The sequence below is a fragment of the Perca flavescens genome, chromosome 17 (assembly GCF_004354835.1).
Source record: "Perca flavescens isolate YP-PL-M2 chromosome 17, PFLA_1.0, whole genome shotgun sequence".
In the NCBI taxonomy this organism is placed as follows: Eukaryota; Metazoa; Chordata; class Actinopteri; order Perciformes; family Percidae; genus Perca; species Perca flavescens.
This window is the reverse complement of record NC_041347.1, coordinates 14,247,861-14,268,342: the sequence shown is the minus strand read 5'-3', so window position 1 is coordinate 14,268,342 and position 20,482 is coordinate 14,247,861.

The window sequence follows — 20,482 nt, the reverse complement described above, 5'->3', positions numbered from 1 at the left end:
GAGTAAAGAAGTAGGCTACTGTTGTTGCAACTTGAGCTAATTTGAACTATTTTATATACTAGTATAATGCAACGTATTTAGGGCTGCCATTGTTTTCATTTCGAATGATCTCACATCATGTCCTCAATAATCAATTAACCTGTTGGTCTGTTACATGTCAGACAATAGCTCGGTGAAAATGCCCATTGCTATTTCGTAGACATAAAGGCGACATACAGTTAAACTAAATTAATTTACTGTGATATAAAACAGTTGAAGCTAAAACCAGATAACATTTTGCTCCAATCATATTTTACAAAGTGATCATATGTAAAATTTCGATCTGCAGAGTAAATATAGCTGTCAAATAACAGTAGTGGAGTAAAAACTATGATGTTCTCTCTGAAATGTACAGTGGTGGAGTAGAATTATAAAGTATAGCACAAAATGATCAAATGTTCTACTTCCCACTACTGGAAATAACAATAAACCAGAACATAACATTACACAAGTATCTGTCCTAAGCATAAATGTGTGTGCCTGTTGCACATGTGATACTTCAGATACATTAAGAAAACAGTTGGAGACATGATCTCACCCTGCTGTCGTTGTTTCACTTGATTTAAATGAATAACGACCCACTCTGCATGCTTTTAAGACCCAAAAGAAGACTTGCTGCTAAGATGGAGATTTTTGCAATGCACTCATAGTAGTTAGGTTGTGCACCTATGCCAAAATGAACACACAGAAAAAAAAGAGAACAGGATCCATTGTGTTGCTGCTCACGTTTACAGCAGGTCAAGACTTCCTATTGATGTCCCATTGTTTTGAGAACTATAGGACATGGTTGAGTGCTTTTTTACAAGGCACACAAGGTTTAAATTACTGTTCAGGGAAAAAATAACAATATCTCTTTGGGTTGTTGGACACACAGTGGAGATACAAACAAAATCAATGACGACCTGGAGCTGCTGATCCATGAAAATACCTGTTAAAACATTGACTTGTGCTTTAAAAAGACATGTTATCCAACCAAAGTGGAAGCCATGATTGTCGGTCGCAAATAAACTGTGACTGTAAAGCTCAGAATGGGATTTTTAGCTTATATAAAATACACTTCACACACTATTCCACAAATGCCTAATCAAATAATGGGACTTAAGAAGAAAAGGTATCATACGAGAGCCCAAAAGTGTGGTTTTAATCCACATTGTTGTGACAGGCAGCAGTTATTTTTATAACGAGAAGACAGTAGTGGGGTTGCACAGATTTGCTGTATTGATTATGCTTTCTAATCTAGCTAATTGGTACAGATATCAAGGCAGCATGCAGAACAAGGGCATGCTCAGCACAGCTAGCTCAGCTGCACACAGTCTGTCCTTGCCAGTTCTAATCATTACCTCAAAATGTAGGAAAGCGTGGGACAGAGATGTAATAGACGAAGACATCAATGAAAAGTTGTGTCTGTGGCATTGGCTGGAGGCCTATGCATTTACTGAACTGTAGCTTGTGCTCTTTGTGTTTGAAAATATGTGTGTACACTGTGCCTGATTTACAGAAATACATAGATTCCCATCAATCAGAAGCAACATACACTGCTTCAGTGATGCTGATGATTAGCAACATGAGGGAACTACAGATCAGTGGAAATGAAGTGAAATACAAAATGTTCCCTTTTTCAGTCATTTACATTCTCCTCCCAGTAATTTCAGGCTTTCAGACATAAAGCTCAGATGCTCATTCATACCACCAGGCAATTTAGAGTCTCCAGTCCACCTGACTGTGAGAGGAAACCAGCACAGCCGAAGCAAAAACTAATCCTGGGTCCATTTATTTTCAGGCAACAATAACTACCAAGACACTATATCCAGCATTTTTAAACATCAGTATATTACAATCAAATGTATGTGGTCACTTTAAGTTTACCATCCCTTACAATACCCTATTTAAAAATGTAAGTTATTAAATTAGTAAATACACACGTAATAACTCTATAACAAGCCGTAATGCAGTTGTAAGCATTTTTGAATGTATTTCTTTTTTAGATTTTTTAAATTGTTCTTTGAAGCATCCGTAACCCATTTATATTGTTAACACATGATTCATGCTTCTCAAAATGATAAACGATTCAAACTGTGTTTGATAGCACACTATAGCATAGCTGTAATCATATATATATATATATATATATATATATATATATATATGGATATGTTATTGCACAGTGTAAATAAAAAGCATTTATATACTGCTTATAAATGAAATTGCAGGATAATTGTTGGTGTGAAAGTGTAGTGCAACAGTAGCACAAGTAGTGAAGAGTCATAAAGTTAGTACACTGACTCAATAATGTCTGTTATACAGAAATATCTACATAAACATTTGCTATAGCCATCATAAGCTACTGGTCATACCAGACCAAGTGACTCAATTCAATTCAATTCAATTTTATTTATAGTATCAAATCATAACAGAGTTATCTCAAGACACTTTACAGATAGAGTAGGTCTAGACCACACTCTATAATTTACAAAGCCCCAACAATTACAGTAATTCCTTCAAGAGCAAGCATTAGCAGTGGCTATTGCGACAGTGGCGAGGAAAAACTCCCTTTTAGGAAGAAACCTCAGCAGACCCAGACTCTTGGTAGGCGGTGTCTGACGGGGCCGGTTGGGGGTGTGATGGCGATAATAGTCGCATTAAAGATAGTGGAACAGTGACTTTGAAGGTAGTCGTTGTAGTTCATGTCACAGCAGGATGTTGTGGGATGAAACGTGGCGCTGCACAGCATGGGTGGGTGCAGCAGATGCTCCCCAGAGCTAGGTTAGCAACAAGCAGTTCTGGGACAGGATGCATACAAAAGGAAACAAATGAAAACATTGATGAGAGGCTGTACTGGCCCGCCTCCCTCTACTCTCACTTTATTATTGAATATATCATCAATAAATCTGATGACTACGAAGAGAAGCAGGTGGGCCGGGTTAGGCGGACGCTGCAACTCCTCACTTCTTAACTATAAGCTTTATCAAAGAGGAGAGTTTTCAGTTTATTCTTAAATGAGGTGACGGTGTCTGCCCCCCTAACCCAGACTGGGAGCTGGTTCCACAGGAGAGGAGCCTGGTAGCTGAAGGCTCTGGCTCCCAGTCTACTTTTAGAGACTCTAGGAACCGCCAGTAACTCTGCATTCTGGGAGCGCAGTGCTCTAGTGGGACAATAAGGTACTAGGAGCTGTTCTAGATAGGATGGTGCTTGACCATTTAGGGCTTTGTAGGTCAGGAGAAGGACTTTAAAGTCAATCCTGAATTTCACAGGAAGCCAATGCAGAGTAGCTAAAACAGGAGAAATATGATCTCTTTTCTTAGTTCTCGTCAGAACACGTGCTGCAGCATTCTGGATCAGCTGGAGAGTCTTAAGGGACTTATTTGAACAACCTGACAGTAGGGAATTACAATAGTCCAGCCTGGAAGTAACGAATGCATGGACTAGTTTTTCAGCATCGTTTTGAGACAGGATATTCCTAATTTTGGCAATGTTACGAAGATGAAAAAGGCTGTTCTCGATGATTGTTTTAGATGGGCGTTAAAGGATATATCCTGATCAAAAATAACTCCTAGATTTCTGACAGTAGTGCTGGAGGCCAGGACAACACCATCCAGAGTAGCTATATCTTTAGATAATGAAGTTCGGAGGTGTTTAGGGCCCAGCACAATAACTTCAGTTTTGTTACAGTTTAACATCAGAAAATTATAGGTCATCCAGGATTTTATATCTTTAATACATGCTTGAAGTTTAGCTAACTGACTTATTTCGTCTGGTTTGATTGATAAGTATAATTGGGTGTCGTCCGCATAGCAGTGATAGTTAATTGAGTGTTTCCTAATGATATTACCAAGAGGAAGCATATATAAGGAGAATAAAATTGGTCCAAGCACTGAGCCTTGTGGAATGCCATGTTTAACTTTCGCGTACTTAGAGGATTTATCATTAACATTAACAAAGTGAGATCAATCAGAGAAATAAGACTTAAACCAGCTTAGTGCAATTCCTTTAATTCCGACTAAGTGTTCTAATCTCTGTAACAGGATTGTATGGTCAATAGTGTCAAAAGCAGCACTAATATCTAGTAAAACAAGTATGGAGACAAGTCCTTTGTCTGCAGCAGTTAGAACGTCGTTAGTAATTTTCACCAGTGCCGTCTCTGTGCTATGATTCTTTCTAAATCCTGATTGAAAGTCTTCAAATAAGCTGTTGCTATGGAGAAAATCACATAACTGATTAGCAACTACTTGCTCAAGGATCTTGGAGAGAAAGGGAAGGTTAGATATAGGTCTATAGTTTGCTAAGACCTCAGGATCGAGGGTGGGTTTTTTCAGAAGAGGTTTTATCACAGCTACTTTAAATGACTGCGGTACATGACCTGTTAATAGAGACATATTGATCATATCTAGTAGAGAGGTGTTAACCACGGGTAATGCTTCTTTGAGTAGCCTCGTTGGGATAGGGTCTAAGAGACAGGTAGATGGCTTTGCTAAAGATACCTTTACCATTAGTTGTTGAAGGTCTATAGGATAAAAACAGTCTAAGTATATGTCAGGTCTAGTCGTTCTTTCTAGCAGTCCTGCGTTGAAAGGTGAACCATTAGAAGTTGAGGGCAAAAGGTGATGAATTTTATCTCTAATTGTTATAATTTTATCATTAAAGAAGCTCATGAAGTCATCACTACTCAGAGCTAGAGGAATAGATGGCTCAGTAGAGCTGTGACTATCTGTCAGCCTGGCCTGGCTACAGTGCTGACAAGAAACCTTGGGTTGTTCTTGTTTTCTTCTATTAATGTTGATAGAAAATTGACTCAGTAGCAGAAAAACTCCAAGGTGTATTAAATTAAGCAAGGGTGTGTTTTATTGCTCATGAATTAAACTTTTTATTTGTTAGATTCTTAAAATACATAGTTTATCTTCAAAGCAGTCTGAACATTAAAATATATTGTCAGAAAAAAACCCTGTGTGCCATATTCCCTTTTAAGCTCCAATGCAGCAGTCATGTTGCAGTATAGGCTAAGTGTTAAATGGTAAAAGCACTTCAGCCATAGCTCAGCACACCTATTACAAGAGATACATGTGGGCATGCAAGGGCATGACAGAGGAGAGACAATCCTTCAGAGGGAAGCATCAGGGCCGCCTGCAGTGAATAAAGATGAGGAGACAAGGGAGGGCAAACATCCTCTTAGAGTGAGAAATGAAACGGCCAGGGAAGCGAATGAGGGATTTCCTCTCAACCTGCTGAGCAAGAGCAGATCCCAATGATTGAGAACATATGGTGAAATCAATCATTTTGTCATTTTCAAAAACACTCCACGTGCACACGGCCCCTTTAATGGCTAGATGTGATCTGATGCAGCCCACCAGTTTTAGATTGCAAGGTTGACGTGAGACGTGAAAAAGCAGGCATGATAGTGTTGCAAGGAGTGAGGGTGTATTGATTTAGATCTGGGTTAACGAGGATAATTTGTCCAACACAGTCCTCTGAGATTTGAGAGGAACACTTCAGAAACCTCATTTGTCATGAGGGCTTTAGAGCGGATAACTACACATAGCAACACCTGCACACCGTGTCAAAGGTCAGTGCAGTTCAATTTGTGTCCATAAATATATCGTTTGAAATGAATAATTCCAATCAAGAAAAGAAGTATAAGAATAAAGCAAGTAAAACAAGCCAAGAAGGTAGTCTTCACCCCACTAGCTCTGTCCATAGTGCTGATCTCACTACATGCTAAAATGCAGTGGTTCTCCAGTATCTCTGCAGCTTTAAAAGTAAAGTATAATTTTGTCTGTTAAAAAGAAGTTTGAATTTATCTTTATGAGCAATGTGTATAAGTCACATGCTAATTGTAAGCTGCATGTAGCCTTTGCCACTCTCCCATTATGAATCAGAGGTTTTCTTTATGAATAAACTCCTGTTGTAATCTCTGACACGAGCACTGACAAAAGTGCAAGTCAATCAGTACGTCTGTCCAACAACTTTAATCCACTTCTTTTTTGCTTATGTGATTTTGTGTGTGTGTGTGTGTGTGTGTGTGTGTGTGTGTGCATTTGCTTAAAATGAAAACCATTTCACTACTTTTCCCACTGAGAAGGATTTGCCATCAAGAATCCAATTAGATTTACGGTCCAGCAACAATAATTCTCCTAGAAAATCCTGCAAGATACATTATTTGGAGGGGGGGTTAAGGTGGTTCCTTCAGTTGTGCAAGCTGTATTTCATTTTGTCAAAGAAATTGAACCACTTGTCTACTCGGTTCTCTGCAGTGAATTGAGGTGACCCCTGTCACAACAATATGTGATTTTCCACTCTACAGGTTTCTTGCTGCCGTTTTTTTTGTAAATGTTAAGCTGTTTGGCTGTGATACCTCAGTGGAAGGATCATCCAAGCTTTGTCATCCTAAGAGGAATTACATCATATTAAAAAATGCTTTGCTTGTCATCTGTTTGTACTTTTAACCTGTGGTAAGAATCAAGTAAGATTTTGTAACTTTGTCTCTTATGTCCACAGCCATGCCCTTGCCCTTTATAATCAAAATCAAATCAAAAGAACTTTATTTTTCCCGTGAGGGAACTTAATTTGTGGTCAGGCACATTCAGACACAACATACAACAATACGTAGTAATAATCATACCCAAGAATAAATAAATACTTAAAAATCAATGGCCCTTTTATCAATATTTGTGCTATTGTACAACCTATTTAATACTTTCACAAAACACTTTCATTTGAGTCATTCTGCAGAGTTTTGTTTTGTCCTCTAAAGTGCAGCCTTTCGAGAGGATCCTCTTGTGTAAAGCGTATTTCTCTTGGCGAGAACAGTTCGGTCAAAACCTGGAGGTGGTCCACAGTAAGAGCACCAGATGCTTGTAGTTTGCTGCACTTATACCTTTCAAATCCAGTCCTACCATTTCAACAGCTTGCAGCGTTCAAGGGCAGCCAGAGGAGTGAAATAACAGACTAACATATCATAACTTTCTGACAAGCTAAATGGAGCAAGGAGGAGGGAAATGTCCAAGGCCAACATATCGTGAGCTTAGAATTATAAGGTTCTAACTCCACTTTTGGTCGAAATTGAGTTTTCGACATAATCTGATCCATTAGGTGTTTATTAATGCCTGTGTGGTGTTATTTTTGTAAAAAAATATTTTGTTAGTTAGTTATTAATAGTAGATTATACTACATAACAGTTTTGCCAGCTGGGATGTAAAAACTTTGATGCTCAATATCTCAGAACTACCCTAAACGGAGATAGAACCGTATAATTCTAAACTCATGATATTGCTAGTTATTTGACTGTCATAATCTTTTTTTATCAAACATCACATCAGAATAGAAAGCTAACATGCATGAAAAGTGCCTGACAGTTATCCTGCTGTGGATGCTTATCTCCCTGAAACATGCTCATGTCAGTAACCGCTGTCAGCTGCAATGCTGTTGACTTTATATATTCAACACGTGTTTAACTTTGCATTGCAGGTTTATGAATTAAGTCTCAAATTAAGTTAAACTAATTAGAATAAGTGAATGCCTGACAGAGGACTTTGAGACATTTTTGTGTTTTTCTTTTCAGATTATTCCTGAAAGACCACGTAACGCAAAAGCCATTCCACAAAATCGGTGCCTTTTGTGTCCCTAACAAACAATCAATTCTAAAGTTGTTTTAACAACTAAATGCGCAATTTAAAAAACTTAATGTTACTAATAGATCACATGCATCAATATAAGCCCAAGTAAAAGCTAATAAAATACAATTTTAAATAATTAAATTAAAAACTTTGAGACATTTTTGTGTTTTTCTTTTCAGATTATTCCTGAAAGACCACGTAACGCAAAAGCCATTCCACAAAATCGGTGCCTTTTGTGTCCCTAACAAACAATCAATTCTAAAGTTGTTTTAACAACTAAATGCGCAATTTAAAAAACTTAATGTTACTAATAGATCACATGCATCAATATAAGCCCAAGTAAAAGCTAATAAAATACAATTTTAAATAATTAAAATCACATATTATATGCTATGGGTAAGGATTTTGGACGATTTTGGGCTGTCCCTTGCTATGGTTGTTCTTTTTCAACAGGACTTCTCATTTGTAAAATATTGGTAAAATGATACAATTTTCAGAGTTTCATATTGTCTCAAGTATAATATCATTGTTAAGCAATGGTTTTAACATAAATAGATATATATTCTTAGAAATACAAGTCATTTTATCATTGTCCCTAATTTCATATAAGTCCTGTAAGGGACTGTTTGTTATTTATTCAAGGGGCCACCAGAGAAGTTTTGGGATCTTTAGTCAAAATAGACATGATGCTCCCTTCAACAGCAATACATTTTGGATAACCCTCCAAAATGATTGGGTAAAAAGGGATGACCCTCCCCAACAACTTATTGATGCCTTCTGTAATGGATTGTGCTTGGTAAAAATGCACGTTTTCCAATTGCTTTTTTACAACTATGGAATAAGTGGCTAAACCTCTGCATTCTCATCTTACACATCACACTCCTCTGTTATGGTGTGGTGGCCATTTCAGTAGATTTACTAAATGCACACTTCCTGCATTACTGCATTACTTCAAATACTAAGTTACTCCTCTAGTAAACTAGTATTCACATGAAATAAAACAATAAAACATTGAGACCATTCCACAAAGCACAATGGGTAATAACAAGTTGCCATGGACTTGTCACTAGGCTTCCTCAGTCATTGTATATTTTAGCATAGGTAAAGCTGCCGAAGCTGAACATTATCCAAAACTCCATTTCTCAGACGAGCGTCAATTTGAGCTTGCATGCTACCACTCCTTCCTTCTCAAATGCCTTGAAAAGGCTATGCACAATTTCACAAATAATCATTGGGACCGAAAGGATATTTGATGGCGTATGGCTGCAAACTGCAGACCTCCCGTCTCATGCCCTCCCGGCTTGGTGCTGTCCATGGACTTTTCAAAATAAAAGCCTGCGTCTGGTCCGCTATGTTTTCGTACAGTGTTTTGGATGTTTTTTAACTAAACAGTACAATCATGCTAATGAATAAAATTGTTTTTTCAGCAGATTCACACAGAACTACACAGTCCACCACATCAGTTATGATTTTCGATGGAGCTAGCAAAGCAGTTTTATGTTTATATGTGCGAGCGGGATTTATTCAGTTTGGGAAATCCCACAGTCTCTAAGTTACAGCTCAAAATTGTCTGGCTGACTAAACAGGGAGGGACCCATCTGCTAGTGATAGGGGCCGAGACTGAGAGAGCTACATGGAGCTACATGGATAAATGTGCACCAAACAAGCCACTTTGAAATTTTGCTGTTCTCATGAATACAAAAGTTGGGTGACCCTCACCCCTAGACTAAAAAAAAATGGATGACCCTCCCCTCAACAAAGAATAAAAAGGCATGACCCTCTCCGGTGGTCCATTCCATAAATACCGAACGGTCCCTTACTATCACCAAAAAAAACTTATAACATAATGGTACAAACCAGAAGTGACATAATTTCAAGGAAGTGACATCATTTAGAGGAAGTGGATTCCACAGTTTTGTTAAAGTTAAGTTTCTCTCTTCTTAAATGTCCTATTTTTCATGTTTTATCAGGGTTGTTAGAGAGGGGTCGGCATACATTAAACATCAGTCCTGTTTCTATTTTTTAAAGTGTACATATAAACATTTATTTATTAATCCTGATATTACCAATATCTAGAAGTAATAACCTTTCAAATTACATGCCATGTGCCTTTCTGACCTTGACCTGTTAGCTAGAAATTAGCATATAAGCATGAAATCATCAGTCCTGTTACCATCAGTTACCATCAGTCCTGGTACTATCCCAGAGCAATAATACATGTAAATAATAAATGGCATAGCTTGAGATGGCCCAACACAATTTCTTGTCATGTTAAGATGTCTTAATTTAATGGGTATTGAAGTTGAAAAGGCACAGATTTCATGGAATGAGTAACCAACAGTAGGCTGAGATGTAGCAGGGGGGCGAATAGGCTGATTGGACAGCTTCACATCCCAACAGACTGCATCCCTGGTTGCTGCAAATCCCTTGAAGCAGCAAATGTCGCAGTCTAGTAGTTTTGCTGTAAATGTAGACCTCTGGGATAAATCCAGTAACTTAGGAAGTCACACTCCACATCTTTACTGTATGTTTATTTAGCCACAAATGCCAGTTCTTGACATCCATCCAATAGAAATGACTTAGATAGATACAAAAATAACACCCAAGACTGTCCCAATTTATTACAAGATGATGATGCACCACCCACAACAGAAAGAAGTAATCAATTGATCCCAGGATAACATAGATTCCTGATCCAGCTCTTTTAAAACGGAATCATTATTGGCCCATTGAGACTTTGAGCTGCACAGTGAAGCAAATCTGACTCCTATTTATCATGGTGACAGTCGCCTATAGGTTCTCCCTCTCTCTATAGGCTCTCTCTCTCTGTTCAAGCACTTTCCTCCAACTTCTTTAATTTAGATGTGCAGAGATGATAGCATTGCAGCATAATACACACAAGATACATTGTGTCACATACACATACTGCGATACACAGACATTTTATATTACCCTGGAGACATTTTGGTAGACTAGAGTGATGTTTGCAGTCACTGCCCTGACAACCTAATGGACAATAATGACACTTAAAGCTGCCATAATCCCTCAAGAAAAAAGTTAAACAATAACACCTAAACTATGATTATGTGCAAAATGAAAGCATCTAGGATTAGTTAATTAAAAAAGACTGATTAGTGAACCTTTTAAATGAATATTTTGTCATTTCACTAAGTGACTCATAGACAGTGACCACAGCAGCTCAGAAACATCACACTGGATGGTGAGCAGGTGTCATTGAGGGAATTATACAGCATGTTATGTTGCTGTGGAACAGAGACTAAGAGGAGGAAAAGTCTTGTCACATTATATAACTGTAAAAGTGAATAGATAAAGTGTGCTACGCTCTTAGCGAGTATCTTAGTCAGCAGATTGTAAAAGCTTGGTGCAGCAACAATGCTGTCTATAGAAAAAGGTTTTAAAGCATCTCTTTCAGACAGTGGGAAGATTTTATTACAGTATGTGTTGACGTTATAGATCCAGCCTTCTATAGGTCATGGCCAAGTGATGTGTAAATATCTCACGCCCACTTATAAAAATAAATGTTTCCTCCACAGTTCTCTACCAGTGAGACAAAAAAATAAACACCAGAATTATGTTGCTATAATAAAATGTAATGGCATGGACCAAGTCACAGAGCACACAGAAAATGCTGATCCAGCTCTCATGATATAATGTTTTTCATGTTGATATGCTGCTGGATAAGTGCTTGAATGCCTAAAATGACCATAAGAAATGAAACATAAAGCACATTAATGCTCCTTTGGACAGCTTTCACATCCTCAGCCAGATACCGTGACTACTGGTGAACAGTAATATTCATGGTAACGTGACAAACACGGACAAAAAAGAAAGTAAAAAATGAAGGAGCAAACAGAATCAATTTTGTACATGTGCAAATTGTGACAATGTGAAAAATGTGCTAAAAATTAACATCTTGGTTATTGGATCATCGTCAGCACAACTTCTAAACTGATAGCCTCCTCTAGTTTTTTCAAGAGTGCAAACCATTTCACATTTGCTTGTCTTAACCCTTATTTATAAAGCAGGAAATTGCTTTAATAAAGCCATAATCTATGCCCTTAATTGAAGGGGAGAAGAAATCGTCGTAAGTAATAGTCACCCCACTGTTCATTTAATCGGAAACAAGTTATTTTTGTCCAATAATACTCTGACTTCATTTCAAATATAGTTGGAAAACTGATGCGGAAGTGGTGAGGAGTTGTGGAGATGATTTACTCTTCCAAAATCTAATAAATAATATTGTCAAACATGGATCTAGAGCAGTATTGGAGGCAATTTAGATAAGATAAACATAAATTGACTACAGATGCCTAGTGTATTAATGACTTTGTTTTTTTGGCACTCATCCAGCATGCAGTTCACTTTCCAAGCCTTCTCCTATAGCCAAACCATGTGTTTTCCTGTCGTCAGGTGAGTAAAGACATCATGATAATGATACAGACACCATTATATGACCAACCATGCACAGATGTCATCTGATATAAACACAAAACAAATGGGAAATGTATGTTTGTTCGGAGGCAGAAGGTTGACATTATGGCATAGTTGACTGATGCTGCATCTGCCCCTATAGGACATGATCAGATTACTGCCTCTTTCTTCTCTAATGGCTTCTCTGTCTCAGCCCCACCTACAGGAGCTCAGAGGAGGAGGAATCGTTATCAGCAGGGTTGCTTTTATCCTCTGCCACAAAGAAGCATTTTATTACCATTGATGTGGTGATGAGGGGACAGAGAGATAACCCTTTTTGCCTTTTCCCAAAAGAAGCTTCCCCTGCCTGTGCATTGTGAGACTGGACCTGCAGCTGTTCTCCATCTCTCTTGGATGTATCAAACGCTATTCAAGGTTGCACCGTCACAATGGTGCACAGCAAGGACACGTTGGAGACATTTTATTAGGCTAGAATGATATTTGTCTGATCACTATCAGCAACAGATGAGTCACTATCTGTGGTGCCAGATGCCTTGTATTCTAGAAACATAAAAGTGTGTCTAATTAGTTTGAGGCTAATTGCAACAGTGTTTTCTTCTGTCTGATATCCACACAAAGCAGTGTCCTATTATTTCTGCATAATAAAGTTGTAACACAATCTGGCCATAGCAATGCAACACCCCCCACCTCCCACCCCAGAGAAAAATTATTAAATCATAAAATTATTTAATTTTCTGTAAGTTCTATTTACATCATCAAACACAACATAAAGGAACTGGTGTATCTGCTGTTTCATTTTACAGTGCAACTAAACAATGTTTTAATAAAGAAGTCTTGCCAGATGAGTACTTTTAAAGTGAAACAGCAGCAGTAGGAAATGTTTGGTTAACGCAGCTGATCAGTGAGGGGAAATCAAATAGTAATGCTGGATTGTTAATTTTACTTGGCTGGATAACATGCATGCATCGTTTCCTGTAAACTCCTCAAGCGTAGGTAGGTCATTTCTATTCGTCGCAAGAATGGCGGACTCCGCCACTGCCAATAAAAAATAAAATATAAAGAGGTAATTACAGTAGGCTATGTCAGTATATTGAATGGCTTTTGTTGAAAAAAAAAGAAGCCAAAATGCAATTTTCCAAGACTTCTCCACATTGCCAGGACTATATATCTAATGGGATGATATCACAAGTCAAATGAATACATTTTCTTAGTAAGAGTTACTGTAATCCACATATACAGTTAATACCCACCATGAGTTAGTTTATTTTAAATATAGAATGTAACAACCTCCACCTGGGTTTCTTAAACATCCAAGTAATAGAAAAATACTGATGGCATTACCTCAGTTTCCTCAATGGTTGCACAAAATGTAATAAGCGATATATTGGGATTTACTTTTCAGTATGTTCTGAAGTAAACACTAATGAGCTTTGTAGATGAGAAAAGACTGGGATGAATATGCTGTTTTATGCACCAGGGTGTTCATGCCATCTGGAAATGCCAATGGCTCTGACCACAGAGACGAATGGAAATCCAACTGAGAGAGATAATAATACTGGGACCAGCGCAGCCTTCTGGAAAGATATCCTTGTTACATAAAACATGTTTATCCAGGTGTAACATCCTCCCCTTAAGATGCTGAATCTTTTAACAGTGAGCTGGGGGCTTTGTAATGACTAATTCTCATCAGGCAGACACAAATACAACCCGTCCCCAGGTGGAATCACACAGAAGCGTAAACAATTACCAGTGCACGTTTCAGCATCATTATTTATCCAATGTTCAATCTTCCTTTTTGGGGTGTAGTTAAAGTAAGAAGCAATGAAGAACTATTCAGATATACTACACTAATACCACACTGTAGAAGTACTCTGTCACGGTAAAAGTACTGCAGAGAAAATGTTCTATATGTGTTATTGTAGTATGAAATCAATCACTCCAAAGAGCATGATTCATCTTTTCCTTCTAAGTGGAGCAATTATAAAGAAAATTATAACTGATGTGTGGGACTGTGTAGTTTTGTGTGAATGCCCAACTGTGGGGAGTGCCTTCACCAAGTAGCTGTTTGGGACTAGTATTCCTAACCAGAGCGACTATTGTTATATAGCTGCCTGTTCTCTATGTCGAATCCCTTCTTGGGCATTTCTCAGGTGAAAAAAAATGTGTGGAATGTTATGGGATGGAAAAAACACATAACTTACCTAGAGAGTGACACATTCAGAGGTCTGGCATGTTTATCGCATTATTCAAAGATCCCACTTATCTTTTTATTCAAGATTTATTCGTAACTCGCGCTGGCAGAAAATAAGATGCTGATTTATGTTGGCGTAGTCACTCTTCATGTAAAAATAAATTGAACTGCGTAAATAAATACAGCTCTGATTTTATTTTCCTTTAAAGTGGCGGTCTTGAAAAGACAGTAAAATTCCTAAAAGCATGCGTTTATTTGAAAAACATAATCTGTCACTTGTCAGTGAATTCCTCACTTATATGGTCATTTGCTCATGTAAATTATAGTTCAAGACTGGGTAAAAGACTCTCATGATGAAACCCAATCAAAACTTTTTTGTTCTGTTGTCAGTGACTAATGTAGCCAAAAGTGATAGATAATGCTAAATGCTAAATTCAGTTTAGCAGTAGCACATGTGGAGAAGAATCATAGTCAGCAAACTCAGTCTAGTCAGTTACAAAGAAATATCAATCTAAGGTTTGGTAGCATTAGCCACCATAAGCTACCGGTCATACCACACCAAACAAGCCTATAGCAGACGTACTAAGTGTATTGGATTGAGCAAGGGTGTATGTCATGCTTAAGAATTTAACTTTATATTAGTAAAAGGGAGAATATGTTGTTTCTTCTTTCAATAGTTACATAGTCTAGGAACCCCAATAGATCACGCCCACTTCAACAGGGTATGTCCATATATGGAACCATGCGTCACGCTTTAGATTGAACTGCAGTGGGGACGTCTCCATTTGTAGAGCTAAATAAGCTGCAACGACAATCATTAGGGACATGCAATATAGCCACAACATGCTTGACCTCTTGTGTCATTCTGTCCATACCAGCGGTGTTCTGCTCCCAACTCCCTATTAAGCCCCCCAGTATCCAGAGTAGTATACTGTGTATCTGCCCTTTAGCCACAGTAGTCCTCCAGAACCTCTATGTTGCCATCCTGGCTTCCTGCTTTTACCCTTTTGGACATGAATGCCTTGTCCACGCCTTGATTTACTGAGCCGTTACAGGAAGGCTAGATCTGATTTATTACAACTTGCGTCTTATTTTTTCCACACCAATGTGATTGCTTCAGATCTGGGAATACACTGGCATCCAAAGAAGTCCAACGGGACAAGATACGAGCTGTCACACTATTAGACAGATTGTGACCGTTGTTTTCAGTCCACTGTGATCTGCAAAAATCAGGCAGCATTAGCATGTTTATCATCTAAAATCATAACAAGGACTTTGTTGAATGTTAGAAAATGTTTGATTTGCATACTTTTTCTCTTGTTATTATTAAACTATTTGCATAGAATAATATTATACTGAGTACTCTAAACAAGATAACATGGAGCCATTGCGTGTCCTTGTCTGAGCACGGTGTGATGCTGAGGAAAGAACAGGCGCTCACTGACTAGATAAGGGAGATGTCATCGACTATGACAAGATAACAACTGATGACATCAAACTCTGTACTATGATGTATTTCACACATAAATAAGCTACTGTTTGAGTCTTATGTTAGTCATTGTCTGCACTATTCTGTAGTGCGGAGACTGGCTCCTTGTTGTGTTCACAAGTAAAAATGAAAGTTGATGTAACTTCAGTGGTCCTGTCTATTATTTGATAATGTAATTATTCCATAGGCGGCGCTAGGCCATTTTTCAAAATCATCTCAGCACCCCTGAAAACTATCAGGAATATTTTAAGTGTTTTTGCCCGTACAATATATGTCCACTTTCTCACCTGGTTCTTCCAGGTCCCTCTATATGTCCTCTCTCTCTCCATCCTGCTCTCTCTCCATCCTCCTCTCTCCATCCTCCTCTCTCCCTCTATCCCCCCTCCCTCCGTCACTGACAATCACATACAAAACATTTTAGAAAATAATCTTCAAATAAAAGAGAAAACAAAACACAGTAGTGCTACTATATATATATATATATATATATGTCTTATAGGTTACCTAGCCATTTTCTCACCTTGTTCATCTTGCTCTCTCTGCCCTTCTCCCTCTTTATTCTCCTCACTCCTTTGTGCTGTCAACCAGAAGGCAAATGTAATCAACTAATCAACAGAGAACGTATCGTGTTACGTGTAGGCTACCAAAGGTTATTCTAACATCGAAATAAATATTTTAATCTCAGCGAGATTTTTAGCTGGTTACATAAAGGGAAAGAAAGCAGACTAAAGAGTGCAGTTGCAAATTTTGAATGATCCAATTCAAGGGCATTGCTATGTTTTCACTGAAGACATTTTTGACATGTTACAGTAGTTAAAACATGAAAATCCCTGAGCCATTATTAGTACCACCTGTGCGTTTCCTGCCTCACTGCCATGGTTTATTGGCCACAACGCCTTTGCTGAGTAAGGTAAGGTGGGTGTGTTAGCTCCATCTAGTGGATCCACCCTACATTAAAGCACAGCAACAACGTGCAGCAATATTCAAAAAATAGCAGAGATATTGTGGTTTTATCGAATTACCAGTTACAGATTCACCAAATGACAAACTTTTCAAGGCTAACTTTGGTCTCATATCACTTTCATCACTGCATTAACAATTCAATCAGCAAACAGCTAACCAAATGCTCATTAAAGGCTACATTAAAATGTTTGCAAATCATCATGTACCGCTGTTTTGGACAGGACATGCCAGTGACAAAGAAGCACCCATGGAGCTGCTTCTGAAACAGACTCAAAGCTGGCACGGCCTCACTGTGACAGGAGGCATGGGCACAAAACGACCAGATGATGTCACCATGGGAGGTGGGAAAGGGGCAAGAGATGGTCAGAGTGCCAGCCCTTAATCATCAATCAGTGTGCAAAACAGTTGATACATCAATCTAAGCACAAGGCTGACACATTTGTCAACCTACAAAGAAGGGAATATAAAGTAATACTTGACCAACTTTAAGCTAGTGTAAAAATAAATGAGTAGTTTATTGGCATTTTTGACTAAAAGCTGCTATATTTAATTCTTGATGTTTTGAACTCTTTGCGCACGCACACGCACGCACACAAACACACACACACGTTTATTACACAACTCAGTAAACTGCCGTGCCGTGCCATGTGAAAGGATGGAAATCTGTATGTCTAACACTCTCCGTTTGCCATGAGAAAAGTAAAGTGTCAGCTAGTTTGCTGTGGTAAATTTTGCTGAATAATGACAAGGACATAATCAAACCTCTGTTTACATGGGCACAAGTCTTGAAATCTACGACAGTTATTAAGGTCCCTTTGGACCCGTCAATTGGTCTTTGGTACTAGGGATACTTATGATAGTATTTCAGATTGTTTGAGGGATTTTGTAACTAGTAAGCTCTTTATTGCCTGCTTGACCCCTCTTGGAGGAAGGCAGCGGTTTGCTATAATTTTCTACTTCACAGTTTTAAGGAAGGATAAAGGATGAGAAGACATTAAACGAGGCAACCTTAGTTGACCGTCCTTTGGGCAGGGAAAAGAGGTGCAGCCAGGATCCGTTCCGCATTGTAGAGCGGTTTTTGGAGAGGAAGGAGGTGAGAAAGAGCTTGGACAAGCAGCGTCAAGTCGGAAGATGTATTAATAGTTAATCAGTTTGGCCTGTTCTGTCAGGAGGGAGCCTCCAGAGAGACAATTATATGTAACCGTTGAAATTCAAGGAGATACTGCATGAGGCAATTTGGGCCCATATACCTCCACACTAAAGCACATATCAGCTTTTCACAGCAGCTGGTGCTTGTGGAAAAAAACAAGCTGTGTAACATTTGCTTGGTCTTCGAGTCCTCCTGCAGATATGTGTTTAATTAGGCATCAATCATTCCCACAAGGGATTCGTAGTGTTCTTCTTATCGATCTGGTCTCTGAAGCCCATTGTGTCAGCAGTGAATTTGAGGTGCACATTACTCTCCAGGAGTTTATATGTGTTGGACTTGAGCCTTAATCCCAAGTGAATGTGCTGGGTGGGCTCCCCCTCAAACTTGCTGTCCAACAGATGCCGGTAACCTTGCAGAAAGGCCCAGAGAAACAAGTTCCCAACAAAAAAACAAAATTAAAAAATGTAGATATCAGTTGAGAACGGGCAAATTCATTAGCACAGTAGCATTTCTAAAACAATGCTTTAATTCTGTTAATTGCATTCCTAGAAAGTGAGTCATAAAATTATAACTGGCTATTACTCAGAAATGACAAAATATTGAAAATATATATGTAACTTGGAATGCAATTTACTCAAATATTCCTTTTTATGCTACTTTATACTTCTGCAGAAAAAATATACTTTTCTCTCCACTATATCTTTAGTTCCTGTAGTTACTTTTCAGATAAAGTCTTTCTAAACACATAATACGGATATAAAATGCAATGCAGATTATTGGTTCCCTACATCTTTGGTGTGACCCCTTACAAAAAAACATTGTCTAGTTTGGGCCTCTTGCTACATTTCAGATGTCTATGAGTAGCAGTTCCAGTGCCTCAATGACACTGAGACTTAAATTGTTGTGTTTGGTCGTGCTGAACATTTTAGTGCCTGTGTAGATGCTCTTGGTACTTTAGGTTCCCATATTCGTCCTTTTACCAAGAATCTGGGTGTGATTTTTGACTGTGCTTTTAAATTCTTCCAGCTGAGACTTTTGAGTCTTGAGCCTTGGCAGTGGCTGCTCCAAACCTCTGGAATAGTTTACCTATTCATATAAGAACATCTCAGACCGTTGAAACATTCAAGTCCTTGCTTACGACCCACTACTATTCGTTGGCTTTCAATTCAAATTGAGCTTTGATACCTTGACTTTTTTCTACTGTTGGTTATTTTGTATATTGTATTGCTTGTGTATTTGTATTTGTTTGTGTATATAAAATGTTTTTGAGCTTGTTAAGCACTTTGGTCAACTATGGTTGTTTTTAAACGTGCTATATAAATAAAATGTAACTGAACTGAACTGAAATTGAACAAAGAGGCATTTCCCTTTTACAGTTTTTGCCCATTGCTTACACACTAAAAACGAATGCTTAGACCAAAGCTTCAATACCTAAACTCTAAAAACTCTTGTTTGATTACTGCAGAAATTCTACTTTTGAGTTTTAAGAAGACAGAGTCTGAGAATATGACGATAAAAATAGAAACACAAAGACTGCAGTGTTTTATATAAATTCCTTCAGTGTGTTGCTGGTGATATGAAAGAGTAATTCAAATGGTGCTTGTGTGTATGGTTTTGTTTTTGAATTCCATTTTTAGAAAGGAGTGTTACGTTTTGATTGCAGTTTCATTTTGGCATAGATGGGACTTGGGAGTTGTTAATCTCCAAGTGCTATGTCTGATTGGCTTGTGTGTAGAGTTTTGACATAATGAGCCAAATTCTGCAAAAAGTGTGTAAGCAATAGGCAAAAACTGTAAACTTTTCAGATGGAAGGCCCAAAGAGGTCATATCATCCAAAATTCATACATACATACATGTACTGTGTTATGGAACTAAGTTGTCCAAAACAAAACTGCCATAGCAGACATGAAGCAGCAGATTCCTCTATTTGGACTACATATTCTCTCTGCCTTTTGCCTTAGGGTAATTGCTGCATGGTATAGGAGAGCTCCATCACTCTGCCATTAACCACCCATCGTTTATACTCACTGTTCCAGGCACCCATCATAGATCAAAAGTCCTGCTAAGTCGCAAGCATTAGAGCCAGAATGGTAAAAAGATGCAAATCACATCTTCATTTTAGTCTTCATTTGAATGGATTTGAGGCCTAAAATGGCTCCAATGGTTTTCTTTCTCCAGCAAAGGAGACAGCAAAGTCTGATTCAGGTTGTTTATTTCCGATGTTTTCACATGGCCAGATCCCAAAGGAAGAAAAATACCCCATATTTAAACCATGACTCACACCCACAGGATCTTCTCTATCAACTTCCGTCTGTTACAGGTTTCATTTTATTACCCAAGGACATTATGACTCAGATGAAGAGAAAACATACAGACGTTCCATTTTTAGATATGCACTGATATACATTACATATACAATAAACAAGAACACATTGATTTATTTGTGATGTGTGTTGCATGGACCTTGTTTCTAATGAAACAAGTTCTAACCTACAATACTTGTAAATCACTGTGGCTCAGTGAGGGGTCACGTAAAACAAATATTTCAAGTTTCACAAAGATGATGTGTTGGCTCTCACATGATGCATTGT